The sequence below is a fragment of the Puma concolor genome, chromosome C2 (genome assembly GCF_028749965.1).
Source record: "Puma concolor isolate L17-30 chromosome C2, mPumCon1.1.hap2, whole genome shotgun sequence".
Classification (NCBI taxonomy): Eukaryota; Metazoa; Chordata; class Mammalia; order Carnivora; family Felidae; genus Puma; species Puma concolor.
In genome coordinates, this window is record NC_141675.1 from 115,332,238 (window position 1) to 115,349,384 (window position 17,147).

Here is a 17,147-nt window from a genome sequence, read left to right on the forward strand (position 1 = left end):
GCAGAACATTTGCAACTTGATGTCAACAAAGGAAAAGAAACTATTACAAAGTTCCCAGAGTCAAAAAGTTACCAGAGGATGAAAAGAGGAAAGGAGGAGAGGAGAGAGGCAGAGGAAGAGAGAGAGAGAGAGAGAGAGAGAGAGGATGAATTTGTGTTACAGAAGCAAACGGATGTTAATAGGAATAAGGGATAATAAGGGAAGGAGATGAAGATGTGGTTGGAGACATGAAGTGGACTGAGGAGCAAGTGAAGTTTTTTTCTGGTTTTTTGATGGTTGATTATCTGTTTTATATAAATACAGACACACACCTATAGATTATATACATATATGCATACATATATATATGTGTAGATTATTATTTATCTTTGAGAATACAGTTTGAGTAAATTGCTGTCATGGAAGCCATTTTGTAGGTTGAATTTTTTGGAGTTCTTTTTTTTTCTTTTTTTTTTTTTTAATTTTTTTTTTCAACGTTTATTTATTTTTGGGACAGAGAGAGACAGAGCATGAACGGGGGAGGGGCAGAGAGAGAGGGAGACACAGAATCGGAAACAGGCTCCAGGCTCTGAGCCATCAGCCCAGAGCCTGACGCGGGGCTCCAACTCCCGGACCGCGAGATCGTGACCTGGCTGAAGTTGGACGCTTAACCGACTGCGCCACCCAGGCGCCCGTGGAGTTCTTTTTTTTCAATCATTCATTATGAATATCTATTAGATGTCTATTTGTCAAATATTATTCTAAGTGATTGGGGATCAAAGAGAAGTGTGTGGCTCAATGAGCTTACATTCTAAGTGGAAAGGCAAATGATAAGCAGGTATAACAAAAATATACAATGTATTATCCTTTAGCAAAATGCTATTGATATATAATATGATTACACTTCATAAAATACTGTTTATCACTAAACCCTTGGAAGGGAATAGAAGTGGAAAAGAAGTTGTAAAATATACAAAGTCCAGGTAAGACATTAAAATTCTGGGTAACAGTGGTGTGGATGGACTCAAAACACTGAGGCAGTCAGATTGCTATAATAGCAGATAAAAGCAACTCAATACTTCATTGAAGTTTTTGAGTTTTGGAGCATTCATATGGAAAATGATGTAGAAATATAACAACTTAAAAAAAAAAGGCAGTACAAGCCACTGTCCTAAAGGAAATTGAGAAAGGACAATTAAAACAAACAAAGAAACAACAAACATATCTTGTCCATGGAACCCATGAGCCTAAGAGATACACAACTTTGAATGTTTCTGCTGCCAGTGCTCAGGTCCTTTGACATCTGTGGCCAACCCCTGTGATAGAATCATTTAATAGACTTGGGTTATGGAGTAGGCACATCCCCAAAGCAGGGTTGTGTTAGAGACAGAACTTACATTTGGGTGGCTTACACTTGTGTAGCCAAATGATTGCTCAAATATCCAACTCTTTCAGTATTAACTCCAAGCCATGTTGCCCCTATTATAGAACTGCCCCGTTATTCATCAATGAAAGAAATAATGGCACGCATCTCTCTTCTATCTCTATGGCTTGTCTTCCTTCTGTTTGGTCAGTATCTCTGCTGGTTTTAAAATATTTTATTATCTCCTGTATTAAATTTCCTTGGAAATCTGTGGAGGTAATTCTAGCAAACTCTTTTAAGGTATCCTCATTTAGAGGGATGAAAGTTGTAGTCTATGAACTATGGAGTAGATGTAATTTGTTCAATTTTGAGTCAATTCCTTTGCCACAGAATAGTGTTATTTTGATTTTGTAAGTGATGGCAAAGTGGTGTAATAAATTCAGTTTTTACCTTTGAATGAAATAAATTGCTTGTTGCTTATTTCTTTTAATTTTAATGTTGCTATTATTGACATTTTACGTTTATGATTAGTCACATTAAATGTCAATTTAAATTAGTGGAGAAGAAAACATAATTACTGTATTTAGCTTCATTTTTACTCTGTCATCCTGGAATGCTTTAATTTGAATTACATCATGTTTAACCTTTATTGGCTTAATAGTTGCACATTGAGATCGATTTATGCTAGATCCTGATTGAAAAATTAATAATAATAAGCAAAATGTGTGCTTAAATTATGCTTGCACTTTACTTATTATTTAAAGACTGGTAAATTGAAATAATAATTTTAACAATTTAAAAAATGATTCTTATATAAATATAAATATCCATTTAATTGAAACTAATGATAAAAACATTAATTTATTGAAATTAGGTTTATTCCATATTCGAAGACAAAAATACCCAATAATTGCTTGTTCTAAACGGTAGGACATACACAAACAATGAACAAAATTAATAATGAAAAACTAATAGTGAAAAAAATACTGATTTCTCAATGGAAGAAAAAAGATACTAGTGTCTCTGCAGATAATCTTTAATAAAAACTGATTTTCCTAGGAGATAAATATGCCTATTCTTGCTTTTGTTATATTTTATACTTGGTTCACATCATTGTTCCCAGTTCTCATATTTTCGATTATGTTCATAATGCTGACCTTAAGTGAATAATATGTTTTAACCACAGGAGAGGGTTAGAAAGTTATGATATTCTGAACTGAGAATATATTAGTTTTTCTTCAAAATTTCAGGCAGGGAAAGATGTCAGAAGAGCAAACACTAGAGAGATCTTGCAATAAAAAAAATCCCTAGAAAACTAATCTTTAATAACATTCACTCAAGAACTATTCTTCAGGGCTCGTTTATTCAAATTCCATAGAAAAAGAAGTGATGACTAGACTTTTGTTTGACTATAATAGTAACCTTTGCTCAGTGTAGATGCAACCACAGAATGCACCATTGGATTTTATCTCTTTTCCAGGATGGGCTACTAAAATTTTAAGTATGCACTGGAAGGCAGATAAAAAGAATGATCACTCTTCTAAAATTTGTCATATCCAGGGAAATGCTACTAACTTTTTAAACAAATCACCCTCAATTAAAATACGATAAAAATCTTCACTATTGGAAACACTGCCTGTGTTTCTACTGGAAATAATTTTATCTTGTACTCCTGGCATTTCACCCTTGTAGTATTTATTGGCTTTAGAATATCTTGCAGGGTTATAGATTTTAGAAGAGTTTTGTCTTTCCATTTCTGCCTCTCTCCACCCCCTAATAAAGATACGGTCTCTATAACTTCAGGTATGTCTTTTTTATAATTTGAAGCTGCTTTCAGCAAGCAATCACTTTACTTACCCCCGATCTTCTTGAACTGTTGCATGTACCTATTGAGAGCTGAAGTTACTAAATGACTTCTATACATGTATTAGTAAGTTCGATCCTTGATTTTTCCTTTTTATAACTGAAAGCACAGTTTTATATTTATCTATTTTTCTTGTCAACTTTATATCGATCAAGTATGTAAAACTGTAGAACATAGACTCATTTTCACAGTTTTAATCATCACTTTTACACCAGTTTGGAAGTAAGTGATATTGTTTTCTGTGTTAGACTATTTTTGTATAATGATTTAAGGCAGATATGCATCTGTGATTTGCTCATGTATTTTAAGAAAAATAAGCCCTTATTACTGTAAGGTAGAACAATCAAAACAACAACAAAAGTCACACTAGAACTAATAAATCATACTAACTTCAAAACCTCTGTGACCGATATATAATTCATTTTATCTGCACCATTTAAAATGTAATAGCTACATATTTAGGATAATTTACTTCATATTCATTCAAATTAAACACAATTAAAAATTAAATTTCTCAGTCATATTAGGCATCTTTGAAATGCTTAATAGTCATCTCTGGCTACTAGCCATCATATTGGATAGTGCAGAGTTAGGACATTTCTATCATCTCTGAGAGTTCTGTTGGAAAGCCACTGCTCTAAATCATTGTGTGAGCTTTGGATAAGTATCAAGTTTGGAGTAGATAACTTTTTAAAGAATGACCACATTAATACATAACAATTATAATGTATTCTACTTTTTTAATATACATTTTATTTCAGAACAGTTGCAGATTTACATAAAAGTTGCAAAGATAGTACCAAGAGCCCCCATATACTTCCCACTCAATTTTCTCTTTTATTAACATCTTGCATTAGTTTAGTATATTTATCACAATTAATGAACTAATATTTATACCTTATTATTTAATAATATTTAATAAGGAACCAAAGTTCATCCTTTTCTCAGATTTCCTTTGTTTTTCCTAATGTTCTTTTTCTGTTCCAGGATCCCATCCAGGATCCTACATTACATTTAGTTCTAATGTATCCTTAGATTCCTTCTGACTATAACAGTTTCCTGGTTTTTGATGACCCTGACAATTTTGAGGTATACTGGTCAGGTATTTTGTAGAATGTCTCTCACCTGGCATTTATCTGATGTTTTTCTCGTGATTAGACTAAAACGATGGGTTTTTCAAAAGAAGACACATCATAAAATAACATTTTAATCATATTAAGGGTACATTCTATTAAATGGTCTAATATTCTTGATGTTAATCTTGATCACTTGGCTGAGGGTGTCAAGTTTCTCCAGTGTAAAATTACACTTTTTTCCCCATTCCCATACTGTACTCTTTGGAAGGAAGTTACTAGGCACAGCCCACATGAAAAATGTAGAGTGATGCTCTACCTCCTTGAGAGCAGAGTATTTCCATAAATAATTTGTAACCCTGGGTGGCTCAGTCAGTTAAGTGTCAGACTTTGGCTCATGTCATGATCTCACAGTTTGTGAGTTGGAGCCCTGTGTCAGGCTCTGTGCTGACAGCTCGGAGCCTGGAGCCTGCTTTGGAATCTGTGTCTCCATCTCTCTCCGCCCACCCCTCCCCCCCCCCCCCCCCCCCCCCGCTCATGCTCTTTCTCTCTCTCTCTTTGAAAAATAAACACTTAAAGTTAAAAACATAATTTGTAATTCTTTTAGAAAAAAGATTTGTCTAGACTATCAAAATGAGTTAACCTTTTCTACATGAAAGCAGAAATAGCAACTTTCCTTTTTATTGGCTATGTGCTTTCTTGAGAAGAATTTAGGTATAGGCTCTAGGAATTTATAAGGGATACATCTGAGTTAATGAATATCAAACATTGAATATGGAATTATTTGAAGAAATCCTTTCCATTTTTCTTGGATCAAATTTCTACTGAGACTCATTTATCTATTCAATTATTTAAAAAATATTTATCAAATCCCTAATATTTACCAGGACCTCTTCTGAGTTTTGGAAATACATTATTAAAAAAAAAAAAAGATGGTAATGCCCACTCTCATAGAATTTACATAATAGTGGAGGGGGATACTAACAAAAAAATAATGAAGTACAATTAATAATATATCAGATGGTGTTAAGTGTTATGGAAAACATAAATCAGAGACAGGGACTTTGGGGATGCTATTTTAAATAATTTGTGTTGGGGCGCCTGGGTGGCGCAGTCGGTTAAGCGTCCGACTTCAGCCAGGTCACGATCTCGCGGTCCGTGAGTTCGAGCCCCGCATCAGGCTCTGGGCTGATGGCTCGGAGCCTGGAGCCTGTTTCCGATTCTGTGTCTCCCTCTGTCTCTGCCCCTCCCCCGTTCATGCTCTGTCTCTCTCTGTCCCAAAAAAAAAATAAATAAATAAACGTTGAAAAAAAAATTAAAAAAAAAAATAAATAATTTGTGTTGAGATAACATTTATGCAGAGAATATATACAAGTGAAGGAGAAAGCCAAGGAATATCTGGAGAAAGCATTTCAAGCAGACAGAACAGCAAGTGCAATGACCTGGCATTTTCTATCATTAGTTAGGTGAAAGTATGGCTACAGCAGTATAAAATAAGCAAAGAAAATGACCTCTTTAACAGAGGTAGTGGAAGGGTGGTGGTGGCTAGATCATCTGAGCCTTTAGGCAATTGATGAATTTTGAATTTAAGTCTAATAGAGATGGGAAACTCTTTGGTATTGAGCAGAGGAGAGATGGGACTGGCTTACATTTTAAGTGAAGGGTGCTAATTAAATGTACAGGGAGTGGGACACCTGGGGTGGCTCAGTCGGTTAAGCATCCGAGTTCAGTTCAGGTCATGATCTCTTGGTTCGTGAGTTTGAGCCCTGCATCAGGCTCTATGCTGACAGCTCAGAGCCTGGAGTCTGCTACGGATTCTGTCTCCCTCTCTCTCTGCCCCTCCCCTGCTTGCACTCTGTCTCTCTCTGTCTCTCTCTTTCTGTCTCTCTCTCTCTCTCTCTCAAAAATAAATAAACACTAAAATAAATAATAAATGTAGAGGTAGCAGAGATATCAGTTAGGAAGCTGTTGCAACTGCATAGGCTAGAATTTGATTGTGGCTCTGGCTTAGGGTGACAGCCTTTGACCACAGTGACTTTCTTTGGTAGAAAAGTCCCAGTTTATTCCTGTTTTTCTGGTGGATTATTCTCAGTTTTTTCATTCCTGAAAGTGTACTAGTTGAGATAATAACTTTATGGTGACTTTATATAGACTAGTGTGATAGTTTAGAAGTGATTAAGAACCGGTCATGATCTGTATATATTTGGAAGATGATACTAAAAGCATAGGCTAATGCCTTGGGTAAAAGCTGTAAGAGAAAGAAAAGAATCAGAAATTACTTCTGGGGGCACCTGGGTGATTCAGTCAGTTAAGCATCTGAATTCAGCTCAGGCCATGATCTCAAGATTTGTGAGTTCGAGCTCTGCATCATGCTCTGTGCTCACAGGTCAGAGCCTGGAGCCTGCTTCAGATTCTGTGTCTCCCTCTCTCTCTGCCCCTCCCCTGCTTGTGCTCTGTCTCTCTGTCACAAGAATTAGTAAACATTAAAAAAATTTTTTTTTACAAAAGGGCCACCTGGGTGGCTCAGTCAGTTGAGCATCTGACTTCAGCTCAGGTCATGATCTTGCAGTCTGTGAGTTCGAGCCCCACGTAGGGCTCTGTGCTGACAGCTCAGAGCCTGAAGCCTGCGTCGGATCCTATGTTTCCCTCTCTCTCTGCTTCTACCCAGCTCAAGCTCTTTCTCTCTCTCTGTCAAAAATAAACATTAAAAAAAAAATTTTGTAAATTAAAAAAAAAAAAAGAAATTACTTCTGGATTTTTGCCCTGAGCAACTGGAAGTTTAAACTTGCCATTTATTGAGATGCGATAGTCATGTGAAGGCAGGTTGAATAAGAATTTTAGCTCTGGCGATTTGAGATGTCCATAAGGGTGTTAGATAATCAGTTGTGCATATTGATTAAATCCAAGAGTGATGGGTCTAGTTGGAGATGAATATTTGTCAACACTGTGTTGTGGAGAAAAGGAAAATCAGCCTTGGAATTGATTTAATAGAGAAGTGAGGGAGAGTAATTAGAAACTCAGAATAAACAGTGCTTTCAGAGAGTTTCACTTTCAGGGATTTACTTTGCAGGGTTTTTGTTAGTATTAAATGTTTTCTGAGAAGTGTGAGAGTATTAGAAGGTCACCAAATTAGGTATTTGATATCACTAAATATTATTATGATTGAGTTCAGCATTTGACATGTAATCAAAGATGACCACTCTTTAAAGATAATTTTTCTGGGGTCCCTGGGGTTTATAACATAAAGCCAGTTCTTGCTTCAAAACAGGAAGGAGAGTGAAGATAATATCAAATGAGAATGGAAGTGATTCTTGTCATAAAGGACTGTTGAGTTACAGGAGGCAAAGTGACAGGGTAAGAAGTTTGGGAGAAGTGAGATTGGGAGTATGTATGGACCAGGTCCCTTTGCGGGCAATGACTAGACTAATGGGCATAAAGAGAAAAGTTTCCATGAGCCCAAAATGAGAGGTGGATATAAGGTTGTTGGTGGGGGGAGAAATGGGGAGAGTTCACCAGGTAAAAGAAGACCCCTTATGTTCTTTCCACTTTTGCTGCTGTAGAAATGGAGCCAACCAATGGCAGTCTTACTCAAAGTAAATGGAATCCAGACATTCTGACCTTCCTCTTGCTGATGGGGATATGGAAGCCAGAGTAGGTGCAGTGCATCAGAATTGGTTTCTTCTTCACAGAGGAGCACATAAAATTGTGGAGTTGACTTTTTCTTAATGCCAATAAAGGAACAGAGGCCAGTAACATACATAGGAAGCCACAGGAACATGTGTTTGTTGTATAGAGCATATCAGCATTCAGTAAGCCAACTGCCTCATCAAATGTCTCCAAATTTCTATTATATGAAAATAGTATTTCCAAGACCTTGTGAGTAATGAGGATGTTATGATGGTAGAGGTGTCTCATTCTCACAAGAAAATCAGTAGAATGGAAGGAAGTACATATTTTCCAGAGAGCTGAACATGGCAGGTAGTATTTGTCAGGTTTTGGATATATATACCAAGAAAGAAGAGGAAGAAATGCTTTGATCTGTAGCAATGTGGCAATTAATGAACTGTACTGGTATAAGTGAGAAATAGAAATTTTAGTAGTTGCTATAAGTTAGAAATAGTGGAAAGAGAAAGATTAAAAAAAAGATTTTTACGAACATTTGATATGTAATGAGCCCTGTAAACCCTACTCTTTCAATGAAAACCATAGTAAAAATCTGTATTATTAAAAACTTTCAGATGTTGCTTTTTAATGGTGGCACTCAGTTCTATGTGAATGATAGTAACTTATTTATATATATCCAATATCTATTTCAAGGGAGAAATTCCTCTTTCTCTTTTTCATCTCTCCATGGAAACCATGTGCCTATCATAGTTAGCACATAGAAGAATTCTATTAATATTTTCAAATGAATGGATAAATGGTTAAATGGTTTCCTCCTGTCATCTAACTTCATTTCAAATACATGCTACTTAAACAGAAATCACTATTTGTGATAGAACTTTATGTGTTTTGCTCAACGTTTAAATAGGAAACTATATATTCACACAAAAAAGTAGAAAGCTTAAACCTCAGGGTCATATAATAGTGTCAAAATTTCACTGAAAAGAAACTAGAATTTTCAAGTGAGTTAACAATGATTCTCACAGTCTTACATTTTGCTTATTTAAAAATAATTTATTATCAATTAATAAAAAGGTATTCAATTCAAAAATATATTGGAAATAACATTTGCTTGAGGTAAAGAAAACAAGGTTCTAAAGTCTTTATGGCATTTATTACATCCATGGATTTGGGGATATTATTTATGAAGCTGAGAATCATTACAGCCCAATGTAATTGTGGTATTTTTTGAAGATGCTTGATAATCCGGAAATGCTGTGTCAAGGATAAAGCTATAATTGGCTTTATCCTTCTTGCTCCTTCTCACTCCTTCTTGCTCACCATAAACTAGACGACTTAAAAGTCTTTACATCATAATTTTATTTGAAATACTGAGAAGCTATTTTTTTTTTAATTTTTAAGTTTATTTATTTTTGAGACAGAGAGAGACAGAGCATGAACGGGGGAGGGGCAGAGAGAGAGGGAGACACAGAATCGGAAGCAGGCTCCAGACTCTGAGCCGTCAGCACAGAGCCTGACGCGGGGCTCGAACTCACGAACCGCGAGATCATGACCTGAGCAGAAGTCGGACGCTTAACGGACGGAGCCACCCAGGCGCCCCAGCTATTCTTTTTTTTAAAAAAAAACATTTATTTATTTGTTTTTGAGAGAGAGTGTGTGAGTTGTGTAGGGACAGAGAGAGAAGGAGAGAGAGAAAATTCCAAGCAGGCTCCCGGTTTTAGCATAGACCCCAAGGCAGGACTTGATCTCAGTAACCATGTAATCAGGACCTGAGCTGAAATCAAGAGTTCACTGCTTAACCAACTGAGCTACCCAGGTGCCGTTGAGCAGTTATTGTTTTGAAAAGACACACTAAATTATAATGTAGTGATTTGTGTGTGTGTGTGTGTTTCAATCTTCTGGAAACAACATAAAACCAGAGCATCATTCAATGTTTCGCTTTTTATGATATTTATTAGATACACACCCAATTAAAGTGTATACACAGTGGTTCAGGTGTTGACAAAAGAAAGCCCTTTGGAGCATTAATTTCCAGGCAATACATTCAATAAGTACTATCTATATGTGAACACCAATGAAGTATGATTTATATTCACTTCTCTTAATTGGTGCTATTAAGAAGAGAAATAGAAGTTTAAAATATCTAAATAGCTTAATAAGGCATTAAAGCAGAAATTCTATAAAATTTTCAAGTTCTAGGAGTCAGCCTAGACTTCTTTATAAGTTAAATTAAAAGTAAAAAGAATTTAAATTGAATAGGCTATAAGTGAATATGAGATTATTCTCTGATAATGTATATGTTTGGCAACTGTTTATCACTGAAGATATGTCAGCTTATTAATGTCTTTCATTCTAACTGCTTTCACTACATTTTTCTAAGTGAATATTTAGCTTTGGAGTAAAGAATTCCTTGCCAGAGACTAATGTAAATAAAACTAAGTAATTATTAGATATACCTTTAATACTTTTGAATAATGAGATCCTCCACATGTAAATAAAGATTCTTGTCACAACAGACCCTAATATAGACATTTCAAAAGGTTGTGCCATTTCCTTAAAAAGAAAAATAATTAAAGCAATGAATATCTGAGTCGTGGAGAGGACTATGTGTCATTTATTTTTCCTTTTCATGCTTATTTGTATTTTTCAGATTTTTAAAACTTTTCATGAGTTATTTTAATACTAAAGAAAAATCTGGTTTGTAAATAAATAAATACTTGTTTTCAAGAAAGAAAACAAATGTTCCCTTTGAGCTCCAGCTGAGATTTTGAGGTTACTTTTCCACTGCATGACATTAGTGTCGTCAATTTTATTTTCAACAGAGCATAGCAAAATCTATTTAATTTCTTTTTTCTTCTCCTAGAATTCTTCTCCAGATAAAAATGGGTTGTTTTGGCTACTGATCTGGGGAACAATGCTTTCTTTGAAGGAGCCTTCAGGGCCAGATCAGGGCTCTGTTGCTATGGTGATTTTACAACCAGCGTAAGTATTGTTCGATTCTCCAGCAAATGTTTTGTTGTACAATCTTAGAACCATACACATCACTCATGTGTGAAAGGCAAATACCTTGGGTTCAAAGTAGTGGTATTCATAAGACTACCTAATACACCTAGGCTAATAGAATGTGATTGGCAAATAGTTTTAATTCTTTTAATTCTCTCCTAAGAGAGGTGATTTTATATTTAAGAGAATATATTGCCCTTTGCATGCATATATATATATATATATATATATATATATATATATATATATATATAACAGAGGGAAACAAAGATTCTGAGTGCTTGAGGGAAGCTTGGAAACTATTCAGTAAAATTTATTTTTCTAAGTGAGGAAATTGAGTCATAGACACTTAAATGAATAGTTTAAACTCGAACAAATGTATTAATTAAAACTGTCTGAGTTACAGCAGTGATAACAATTCAGAGCAACTTAAAAACAAATAAGCAATATATTAGAAGGATACTAGGAATCACAGAAATAAAGGATGCATTGAAAAATGAAGTCAGCATGAAAGAACTTTCTGGAAGCAAATTAATCTGACATATTTACAAAAAATCTTAGTTTCTTTTTTCCCCACAGTAATTTTATTATTAAAAATTCAAATTATACAAAGGTAAGAGCAGTAACAGAAGTTAAAGATTCATTTTGGGATATATTATTATCTTTATGATAATGTCTTTTTCTATATATGAATATAGTTTATTAGTCTATTTGCTGAGGTCTCTTTTACTTTCTAAAAATAATTTTATATGTAAAGATTTTGAGTATTTAGATTTATTCTTTTATACCGTATGGGTTCTTGTTTCTGTGAATTGGGTTTTAAAAATTTCATTTAAAATTAGTTTGCCAAAGCATAAAAACTGATGATTTGTACATTGATTTTATGTATTTTAACTGCCTATTCATCTTATTATTTTGTCTGTAGATTCTATTGACTTTTCCATGTAGAAAATCATTGAAGAAGATTATAACATTTAAATTCAAAAACAACAAAATTAAAATTAAAACCACATCATTTTTATCTATTTTTAATTCCTGTATGCCTCATTCTTTTTTTTTTTTTTTCAATTTTGCTGGCCTGCATAGGACTTTTAGTAAATATCCTATTGAATAGAATCCATGATAGTGGGTAATTTTGGTTTTTTTTTTCAAGATAATATATTTACATATTTTAATCACATATTTGCTAAAGAGTTTTGATAGGTAGTTTTTATTAAATTAAATTTTTTTCTTATAATTTTGTCTTAGTAAAGTATTTGTCGTAAATGAGCTTTAAATTTTATCTATCATTTTTCTTCTAGCTACAGCTAAAATCATGATTTTCTTCTTCCTGTAACAATTCATTTGCCAAAATTCATAAAAAAAGATGTTCTCTACATTCCTAAGAATAATCTCACTTGATCATGGGGTGTATGTGTATGGAAGTAAACATATATACATCCATATTACTGGTTTTCTATTATTTTGTTTATGTTTTTTGCATTTTTGTTCATATGGAGAATCACTCCACAATTTGCTTTCACTGCTCTATTACTCAAGGTTCTCCCAAGAAACAGAAGTAATAAAAGAGATTCGTTGTAAAGAATCGGCGCACACTATTATGGAGACTGACAATCCTGAGATCTGCCGGGTAAATCAGCAAGCTAGAGTCCTAGGAAAGCCAATTGTATAGTTCAGTCCATGCTTGAGGCCCAGAATGAGCTACTATTTGTTTCAGTTTAAAGTCAGGAAAAAGCTGATGTCCCAACTCAAAGCAGTCAGGAGGAGCTGTCCCTTACTTAGGGAAAGGTCAACCTTATTGGTCTATTCAGTCCTTCAAATGATTGGTAAGGATTACCCACATTAGGGAGGACAATCTTCTTTATTCAGTCTACTGATTTAAATATTAATTTCATTCCAGAATACCCAGACACGCCCAGGATAATATTTGATAAAATATCTGGGTGCTCTGTGGTATAATCAAATTGGTACCTAAAATTACCTACCACAAATGCCTTTTTCTGTTATTACTATTACACTAAACTAGATGTATAAAAATACCTGTAATTTTCTTGCCTTTTAAAACAGTAAATCAATACTTTGAATGTTACAGTTTATCCAGTTTGTAAAGTTTCAGTATTACCTTTATATTATATAATCATGGTATTATCTTTGTGAATAGATTCTTTGTGTGTGTTCCATATATATATATATTTGTCTCTTCAGGTTTTCTTAATTTATTTGTCTTCTCAAAGAACTAGCATTTGACTTTGTTGTTAGGTTTGGAATACATTTCTAGGCTCAAGATGGAGCCACTCCTGTCCAGGATGCTAGCCACATCAGCAAACCAAAACTTAGTTAACTTTCTTGTCCCTGTAAATGCTCTGCCTTACCAGAAACAGTATATCCAGCTAGCCAGTCCTCAAATGCTAACCAACTCTGGATCTTTTCACTCCAAAGAAGATTGACTATGCATCTCAAGCCTTTAGATATTTTCTGTCTTTCTCTTGTTCCTTATTTTTTATCCTATAAAAGCTTCCTGCCTTCTGCCCCATTTTGCAGTTTTCTGAAAGGAGACTGTCCACTTCCTGAATGTTAAACAAAGTTTGTTTATATCACTTAATTTTCTTCTTTAATTATTTTTTAACAGCTTTTGGTGATGAGGACTGGGATCCGAAGCACACCTCTAATACCCTACAGGATAGCAAGATACACAGGTATGGTGCCACTGAACCTTTTGAGTTTGATTTTCCTGTCATCATTATTGAGGGCTGTGGGTAAGTCACTCTGGGATTTGAGCTCCGTTTCCTTGTGTGCAGCTCTCCAAACAAACTTTATTTGAAATATATATATATATATATATATATATATATATATATATATATATATAAATCATTGTTGGACTTCAAGAAATAAGGCAAGAAATCAGAATGTTTTGGCCAGCATAATCAAAATTTAACTAGGCACAAGTCAGACATTAAAAACTATCAAGGAATCTGCCACTATAAAGAAATCTTCTTGTGATAAGAATAACAGGGGCGCCTGGGTGGCGCAGTCGGTTAAGCGTCCGACTTCAGCCAGGTCACGATCTCGTGGTCCGTGAGTTCGAGCCCCGCGTCGGGCTCTGGACTGATGGCTCAGAGCCTGGAGCCTGTTTCCCATTCTGTGTCTCCCTCTCTCTCTGCCCCTCCCCCATTCATGCTCTGTCTCTCTCTGTCCCAAAAATAATTAAACGTTGAAAAAAAAAATTAAAAAAAAAAAAAAGAATAACAGATCTATTGCTAATGTATATCTTGGAAGTTAAAGCCACAAAATTGGTGGGCACGAGTGAGCACTTATAAGCTATTAATGTGCTCACCACCTACTTCTAAGTTTCCCATGCTAGGATAAGTTGGCCGTGGAACAACCATTAGATTGACATTAAATCGCCTGCCAAACTCAAGAAAATTTCCATGTGAAAAGGTTCATTTTACTGCAAAACACCACAAAATCCCTGAGGCAATGACATATCTTAAGTATTAATTTGGCTCCCAGAGCCCTAATGTTTAGCTAAAGAAATGGTATTTTCAAGTTTCAGAGAATTTAGTGCTCTGCATTCTGCCACACTGGCTTACTTTATATCTGAGGATTGTGGTCTTCAAGGGTGTAGATACCTACAAAAATGCAAAATCTTACTAGGAGAACCTAGAATTACAATGGTCATTATGGGAAACCTTCCAATTACATAGGATTGTTCATTTAAAAAATGCACTTGAAAACAAGGTTTCCCAAATCAGTAAACTACTCTGTAGTAGTAGTAGGATACCTATTTTAATTGACATGTGGAAACATCCAAGAGATTTAATATTCCAAAATAGCTTCATTGTAGGGGCACTTGGGTGGCTCAGTCATTTGAATGTCTGGCTCTTGACTTCGGCTCGGGTCATGATCCAAGGGATCAAGCCCTGTGTTGGGCTCCATGCTCAGCATGGAGCCTGCTTGGGATTCTCTCTCTCCTTCCCTCTGCTCTTCTCTCCCACTCTTTCTCTCTCTAATATAAATAAATAAATAAATAAATAAATAAATAAATAAATAAATAAATAAATAAAGAAATAAATAAATAAATACGTACATACATACATACATAAAAAAGATTCATTGCAAAAGGCTAACACAATATTAAAGACACAACAGTTACCTAAAAAACTATAAAACTGATGCAACTCACACTACTCCTCTGTATCCTCCTTTACTCGCGTACTCATTTTACTGAGTTGTCTTTCCAATCTGAAAAGACTACAAGAGTGTAAACAAATGTCCACCAAGTTAGTGGTCTTACAACTACGATAGTTACAAGACCAGAAGCCTAAAATATTTGGGCCTCTCCTATTACATGCTCCTAAGGGACCATTATCAAAACACCAACCCAGAAATGGGTGTCTCATTTGCAATCAACTGGGACACCAGAGAAAAGAATATGTATTTCCCTTTGCATATATATAACCGAGAGGGGAAAAAAAGATTGAGTGCTTGAGGGAATTTTGGAAAATATTCAGCAATATATCTTCTTACAGGTAGAGAAATTGAGTCATGGACACTTAAATGAATAGTTTGAGCTTAAACAAATCTATTAATTAAAATTCTCTGAATTGCAGCAACGATATTTATTCAAACCAACTTAAACAAAAATAAGCAATATAGTAGAAGAATACTAGAGAGTCACAGAAATAAAGGACTCATTGAAAAATGAAGGCAGCATGAAAGACCTTTCTGGAGTGCTGAGAATTAATCTGACATATTTCTAAAAAATTTGTAGTTTTCCTCCTAATAATCTTAGGATCAAAATTCAAATTCAACAAAGATAATAGCAGTACAGAAGTTAAAGATTCATTTTGCAGATATGTTATTATCTTTATGATATTGAATCTTTCTATATATGATTGTCCTTAAAGGTTTTGTCAAATCCTTCTACACTAACTCAAATGCCCACATGTCTACCCTCAAAGGTGCATCTTCATCTGGACACCTCCTAAGATTGGCAGGACTTGGAAATTCTCTGGTAAACTACCAGTTACTTCTTAACAGTCAGGGGGAAACTGAGATTAAAATTAATGGAAAATCTTGTAAATTCTGGTAGATACCTGGGCTGCACTCTCTACTTTAAGCCTGCTAACTCAGACACCAGCAGATGGAATCTTGGGAAAACTAGCAGAAGCCAGGGAAAGGTGAGAATTTCAACCTGAGTCAGTTCTCTTGGATCTCTGGAGTGCCAGGCCAAGAAAGGAAGGTAAAATTTCATGTCCCTTCCTTTCCAAGTCCAGACTCTTAAAAATTTGGTTTTGGGATTAACATTTGGTTTTTATTTCAGGGACAGCTATTTCCTTTTTATTTATCTCTTTTAGTGTACTGAGAAGTTGGTTTGGCTTTCTGTCTGTCTGGGGCATGCACATTGTCTGTTCTTGCGCATGCAGGTGGATCTACTCTTGTGTATGCAGGTAGGGGGGCCCCCAAAATATGGCTGGACAGAAGTGTGGGCTGCACTTCATTTGTGGCTAGGGTCTTCCCAACTGTTGATAGCTCTCAGAGGGATTCTGTAAGTTCTTCTGTCTTTTTTTTTTTTTTTTTTTTTGAGAGTGGCTCTCTGTCTTGGGAAGGTAGTATCTTTTGGAGTTATTCAACACTGCCAGGAATATTTACTTTTGCTCCTGGCTGAAACTTGACAAGATATTTGAAAAGAAATTTTTTTGGCCTTCTCCCTTAAGTTAAAGTGAAACTACACATCCAGAGGGAAGGAAGAACATTCCAAAGACAAACAGCTCTAAATCTGGGACATAGGAATCTTCAGATTTCTATCTCAGTTAAAGATCTTTTTCCTGATATAAAGAAACAAATTGAAGATAATGTAGTCAGATGGGTGGGTCAACAACATTTGTATCATTCAGGTTGGAATCTAGTTCTTGGAGGAATTAAAAACAACTATCCTGCAAATAGAGGACAGCTTGTATAACTTGTGTAACAAATTGAATCTTTACAAGAATAGAAAAAGTCCACCTATCCTTTTTACCAATCACAAAACCTCCTTTTATAGGCATATACACCTGTCATATTTATTTGGATTATGAATAATGACAGTAATATTAAATACATTCATCAATTTTATAAAAAAGAAAAATTTACTCACTTCAACATTTATTTACATATTGTGTGACTAGGATTTGCAAGTCGTATCTGTGCTTTCAAAAATTCAAATTTAGGGACACCTGGGTGGCTCAGTTGGTTAAGT